The sequence below is a fragment of the Mus caroli genome, chromosome 11, assembly GCF_900094665.2.
Source record: "Mus caroli chromosome 11, CAROLI_EIJ_v1.1, whole genome shotgun sequence".
NCBI classification, from domain to species: domain Eukaryota; kingdom Metazoa; phylum Chordata; class Mammalia; order Rodentia; family Muridae; genus Mus; species Mus caroli.
Genome location: NC_034580.1, coordinates 51,295,241 through 51,302,740, shown reverse-complemented (window position 1 = coordinate 51,302,740; position 7,500 = coordinate 51,295,241).

Genomic DNA, 7,500 nt, shown 5'->3' with positions numbered 1-7,500 from the left:
AACCTCTTAGTCACTGTTCCACGTGTTAATCAGTCATCTTTAACCCTCAGCACCCTGCAAGATACACAGGTGCTTCTCACCAACCCTGGCCAGCTCTTAATCCAGTCCTAATCCAACCATCATGGTTAGGATGGAAATCTTTTTCAGTCTCTATATCAGAAGCCTGGGGCAGAGAGCTGGAGAAATGGTGGTTGCATTCTTTGCTTTCATTTTTTTCCCGTGCCTCCTAGCAGGGGTGAACTTTGGTGAAATGCCAGTTATTATGAAACTATAGGTCAACCCATAATGCCACAGTCTCCAAAGGCTTTTGGAGCAAGCTCTTGTTCATTTGTAGCTGGTGTTTCTGACTGATTTGTCATTAACAGAACACAATGCTTTTAGAGTTCCCCTACCCACTCACTGAAAACTTGGAAGGGATCATCCAATCACAGTCCAGGCTCCATGAGAGATAAAATGCACTGTGTTTCTGTCACAGTGCCATTCTGCCTAAACTTCTGACCAGAGAAGCCTGGAGTTTGAGAAAGTTGCACACAGTGGGTACAAGGCTGCTTTATATAGTCCTCCATACATCAGATTGCAAGCGCCCTCAGACATGGTTTTGGCGAGTGGACATGGAGTCTGCCTCGGACTTTATATTCACAGAGCTCCCAGTACCCTCTCGAGTCTAGAGCATCGCTGACAATTTTCTCTTAAATCATCTACCATTTTTTTAAAAGCTGTGTGTTCTTCTATGCTGGGGTTCTAACATCAGAGAAACAGTAGCAGCACAGATGACAACAATGGCCAGTGGTTTATGACTGCTGGCTCTCAGTCACTGGTCTCAGCACTATGACTATTGGCCTGGTCACTCTTTATGCAGTCAACAAATACTTGTTGAGTAGAAAGCATGAGCCAAGCAGCTTGGAGTTGCTAGAAGCAGTCAAATATGGACTACAGATACCTTCTTGTACCATGTCAAAGGAAAAGAAGCTGGGAAACACATAGTAACTGACAAATGTAGACTGACCTTTATAACCAGAACTGGCAGAGATCTGGGTATGACTTCACAAAGAAAGACAATGCAATGGAGGGACTGTACTGGTGACAGGAAAAACAGTGAGTTTCCTCTCGATTTCTGCTTTCCTCAGGTTATCAAAAATATATATACATTCAGTGTATAGTAAGTGAAATTGATTGCTGTGTATTTTACTATCCTTTATGTATAGTTTCTTCCTCAGGCCCTTACTCTTCCCCTGTGATGTTTATTGAAGAACTAACTTAACTAGCATGCATTATCTTCTTACCCTTTTCATTCTGATGTAAAATTAAAGCCTTAGATTCATCAAAATACACACAGTATCTATTCTGTTTGCCACCTGGATCAGATTGAAAAGTGATTTTCACAATCTTCATCCATTAGCTATCATGAGCTTTATGTACATATGTATCTGTGTATGTGTGTGTGTGTGTGTGTGTGTGTGTGTGTGTGTGTGTGTGTATAACAAATTACAGACTCAATGCTGACCAATGAATTTTTCTTATGCATTATTGTTTGATTTTATTAGGATTGTGTGCATTTAACCCACTGGGTTTTTAAAATTTGTTTTGTTTTCTGGTCCTTGGGGTTACTCTTACAGTGTCCCACACACTAAGTCTCATCACTTTGGTTCCTGAGTGTGATATGATACATATTGTAACTTATCCCCACTTCTTTACTTTCACAATTGACAAGAAATTCTAGGGTCTTCTTATATTAATATATTTCCTATTCCAAAAATAGAATCAAGCATGTTTTGGAGAAAATTGATTTCTTCTGATTAGGTCATTATATGTAGAGGTCTTTGTATAGGTATAGATACTTCTGTACATATTATTATATTGCCACAGCATTTCCAGTAGATAGAGCTCAGAAATCGAGAACAGTGAAGAAAGAGAACAGACATATTGTCATTCAAGTGTTTCTTCTAAGTCACATTATTAGGACTCGGCTTTATTTAACTTCTCTGATTTCATATTTACACCCCATTTCTCCTCTGATGAAACTCGTGTCTCCTAATAGAGTGCTATGCTCTAGCATGCAATCTATTTATAATTATATCAGTTGCGCATGGCCAGTCCTGCTTTCATGCACATTGTGATAATTGAAAATTGCTGAGGCTTCTTCATAATGCCTGTTGTCCTAAAGGTAGAGTGCCCCACCACCACCAATGATGTCCTGACAGAACACTGTATATCTAAGGCAGCTGGACCCCCACTTCCCTGGTTATGACAGTAGTTTCACATAAACTTATGTTCATTTGTTCCTTGTCTCATAGGCTTCGTTACTTTCTGAATTGCAGCTTTATGTTCATAAGCATAGGTCTGTAATATAATCAGATGATAGAAACTGGAGAGCATTCAGGGTGTCCTTATGGTGTCCAAGGCCAGCAGGTACATGGGGTAGAAAGTTCTGATCCTGAATCACGTGTGTGCTCTCAGAGTGGAGGCTGACCCTGCTATCTTCAGTCATGGCCTACAGCATCAGAACTGTTTTTCTCTAAAGGTATGACAACCCATGCATTGGTCAGGATTTTTTCAGTTATTGAAAAGAGTTAACTTCCAATGGAAACAGAGCTAAACAAAAAGCCTTACTTCTCTTATAACCACATTATAAACTGTATTCTTAAGAATAATAGTGAAATTTCTTAGGGGTTTTGGTTTTCATCTTCTCCCTGTATCTCTCTGCCCCACACAGCCTCACTTCATATGAGAGCACACACACACACACACTTACCTCACTCACACACATGCAAATACATTCACATACTCATATAATATACACACCCACCTACACACACCCACACACATACATAAACACACATATACATACTCATTCATATACACACATATACTTGCACATTCACACACAGACACAGTCACACTTACACCCAAACATATGTATACATATTGTCATGATTTGTATATGCTCGGCCCAGGGAATGGCACTATTAGAAGATATGGCTCCGTTGGAGTAAGTGAGGCCTTGTTGGAGTAGGTGTGTCACTGTGGGTGTGGACTTTGAGACCCTCATCCTAGTGCCTGAAAGTCGGTCTTCCACTAGCAGCCTTCAGTTGAAGATGTAGAACTCTCAGCTCCTCCTGCACCATGCCTGCCTGGATGCTGGCATGCTCCCACCTTGCTGATAATGGACTGAACCTCTGAACCTGTAAGACAGCCACAATTAAATGTTGCCATGGTCATGGTGTTTGTTCACAGCAGTAAACCCTAACTAAAACAAGTTGGTACCAGGGACTTGGTATTTCTGTGATAGACCTGACCATGTTTTTGTTTGGAAAAATGTGGATTTGGGGACTTTGAATTTGGAAAGTAGTGGAATGCTTTAAATGACTTAATGGGCTAGCCTAGTAGGAATATGGAAGACTTTGTTACTCAGAGTGATTTGAATTGTGTGGTCATAGGCCAAGAGGTTTCAGTGGAGAAATTCAATATGAGACCTGGAGACTGTTTTTTTTTTTTTTTTATGGTATTTTGGTGAGGAATGTGGCTACATTTTGCCCTTGTCTGAAGAGTTTGCTTGAGGCTAAGGTGAAAAACCTCAGATTAATTGCTTTGGAAAGGAAGTCTTAGAAACACCTATCATAGACTTTGTTCCTGGTTAAGTCTCATGAAGAGCATTTCAAACAAGAATAGTAAGCTGAGAAAGGAAAAAAATATAAAATACATGGTTCAAGTATTAAAGGAGCACCAGGAAGTAAAATGAAGCTGAATCCTGTATTCTAGAAGATAATGAATTAAGGGAGTGGGACTTTAGGGCAAGATGCTATCTAGCTAAATTTAGATCCAGGCACCTTCCCTGAGAAGTACAGAGTTTGTGTTTTATAATTTCATTCATTTCTGACAGTCAGTAAAGTCCTAACTAAATGTTCTTCAGACTTAGATGGATAAAGGAGACACAGGGCAATCTTGGATCTGCACTCTGCTTCCTGGCCCACAGCTCTGCCTGACTTCTGGGAGGTCTATGGCCAACCAGAAAAACCAGGTGAGATACCCACACCACAGTTCACTAATTTCTGGTCCCCTGGCAAGCCCAGAAGCCCAGAGGTCTGCCCCATCCTGTCTGTGCTCTCCTTTCAGGTCCACATCCTGCAATCATGGGTCCACACTCCACTCCCCAGGCCACAGCATTGCCCTCATTGCATGAGGCCAATTTCCACCCAAGGCAACCAGTCTTAGAAGCCTGCCAACACCAGAGATGGATAAATGCAAGCACAAGAACACAATCAATGACTAAGGTCCAATATGGCACCATCAGAACCCAGCTCTCCAACTGCAGCAAGCTGTGGATATAGTAATACACCTGAAGAGTAAGGCAATGACTGTAAATCTCTTCTTATGAAGATGGGAAAGGTGTTTAAAGAGGAAATAATTAAATCACTAAAGAAATACAAGAAAATAGAATAAAATAGGTAGAGACTTTTAAAATGAGAGAACAACAAAACCAGGAAAATATAATCAAGCAGGTGAAGGAAGTGAACAAACTGTTTAAGACTTGAAAGTGGAAATAGAAGCAATAAAGGAAACACAAACAGAGGGAATCTGGAGATGAAAAACCTATGAAAGAGGACAGGAACTGCAGACATAAGCATCACCAACAAAGTACAAGAGATGGAAAAGAGAATCTCGGGCATAGAAGTTACAATAAAAGAAATTGGTCCATTAGTTAAAGAAAATGTCAAATATAAAAACTAACACAAAACATCCAGGAAATTTGGGACACTATGAAAATACCAAACCTAAAAATAATAGGAATAGAAGAAGGAGTTCCCAGCTCAAAAGCCCAGAAAATACCTTCAATAAACTCATAGAAGAAAACACCCCTAATCAAAAAAAAAAAAAAAAAAAATAGAGATGGCTGTAAATGTACCAGAAGCTTACAGAATACCAAATAGATTGGACCAGAAAAGAAAATCCTCCTACTACATAATAATCAAAACACAAAATGGATGGAATAAAGAAAGAATATTAAAAGCTGCAAGAAGAAAGGGCCAAGCAACATATAAAGGTAGACCTATTAGAATTACAACTGACTTCTCAATAGAGACTCTAAAAGTCAGAAGAGCCTGGACAGATGTCTTGTAGACCCTTAAAGATCACAGATACCAGGCCAGACTACTATACCCAGCAAAACTCTCAACCAACACAGATGGACAGATGGAGAAACCAAGATATTCCATGACAAAACCAAATTAAAATATTATCTCTCTGCTAATCCAGCCCTAGAAAGGATACTAGAAGGAAACTCCAATACAAGAAGAGTAACTACACCCAAGATAACAAAAGAAATTAATCATATCATAGACACACACATACACACACACACACACACAAATAAACACTAACACCTCCAACATCAAAATAACAGGGGGTAACAATCATTGGTCATTAATATCTATCAACATCAATGGACTCTATTCACCAATAAAAAGAAGCAGGCAAACAGAATGGATGTGTAAACAGGATGCACCATTCTGCTGCATTCAAGAAATATACTTTAGCAAAAAACATAGATACTAACTCAGAGTAAATATCTGGAAAAAGGTTTTATAAGAAAATGGACCCCCCCAAAAAAGCTGTAATAGTCATTCTAATATCTTATAAAATAGACTTTCAACCAAAAGTAATCAAAGAGAAGAGGAAGGACACTTTATACTCATAAAAGGAAAAACCCACCAAGATGACTTCTCAATTCTGAACATCTATGCCACAAATGAAAAGGCACCCATATTCATAAAAGAAACATTACTAAAGCTTAAAACACACATAAGCCCTATATATTAATAGTGTGGATCTGATGGTTTTAGTGCAGAATACAACCAGCCTTTCAAAGAAGAATTAATACCAATACTCCTCAAACTATTCCACAAAATAGAAACAGAAGGAACACTGCCAAACTTATTCAATGAAGCCAGTAACCCTAATACCCAAGCTACACAAAAACTCAACAAAGAAAGAGAATTACAGACCAATTTCTCTAACGAAATTCCATGCAATAATAGTCAATAAAATGCTCACAAATCCAAGAACACATCTAATACATCATTCACCATCATCAAGTAGGCTTTATACCATGGATACAGGAATGGATCAATATCCAAAAATCTATCAATGTAATCCATTATATAAACTGAAGAAAAACAAAAACACATGACCATCTCATTGGATGCTGGAAAAGCCTTTGACAAAATCCAACAACACACCTTCATATTAAAAGTCTTGGAGAGTTCGGGGATACAAGGCCCATACCTAAATATAATAAAACCTATACATAAGAAGCCAACAGCTGGGGCTGGAGAGATGGCTTAGCAGTTAAGAGCACTGACTGCTCTTCTCAAGGTCCTGAGTTCAAATCCCAGCAACCACATGATGGCTCACAACAATCTTCACAGCTACAGTGTACTCATATACATAAAGGAAATAAATAAATTGTTTAAAAAAAGCCAACAGCCAATATCAAATTAAATGTAGAGAAACTTAAAGCAATTCCACTAAAATCAGAGACAAGACAAGGGTGCCTGCTCTTTCCCTATCTATTCAAAATACTACTGGAAGTTCTAGCTAGAGCAATATGACAAGAAAAGAAGATAAAGTGGTTACAAATTGGAAAATAAGAAATCAAAGTACCACTATTTGTGTACAATATGATAGTATACATAAACCACCCTCAAAATTCTACCAAAGAACTCCTACAGCTGATAAACATCTTCAGCAAAGTGGCTGGATACAAAATTGACAAAAAAAAAAATCAGTATTCCTCGAACTCAGAAATTCACCTGCCTCTGCCTCCCAAGTGCTGGAAATAAAGGCATGTGCCACCACATCCAGAAGTATTCCTCTTTTATGCAAATGATAAACAAGTTGAGAAAGAAATTAGAGAAACAACAGCCTTCACAATAGCCACACATAATGTAATATATCTTGCTGTTACTCTAACCATCAAGTGAAAATCTGCCTAAGAAGAACTTCAAGTTTCTGAAAAAGAAATTGAAGATGATATAAGAAGATGGAAAGATCTCCCATGCTCATCAATCAGTAGGATTATCAGAGTTAAAAAAGGCCATCTGACTGAAAGCAATCTACAGATTCAGTGCAATTTCCATCAAAATTCTGACACAATTCTTCACAGATATGGAAAGAGTAATTCCCAACTTCACTCATATGGAAAAAAACGATACCTAAAACATCCCTGAACAATAAAAGAACTTCTGGAGATATCATCATCCCTGATATCAAGCTGTACTAAAAAGCAATAGTAATAAAATGTGAATGGCATACATATAGAAACAGACAGGTTGATCAATGGAATTGAATTGAAGACCCCAAAATAAACCCACACACCTAGGAATACTTCATTCCTGACAAAGAAACCAAAAAAAAAAAAAAAAAAAAAAAAGCATACAATGGGGGAAAAAGAATCTTCAACAAAAGCATTTGGTCTAACTGGATGTCTGCCTGTAGAAGAAT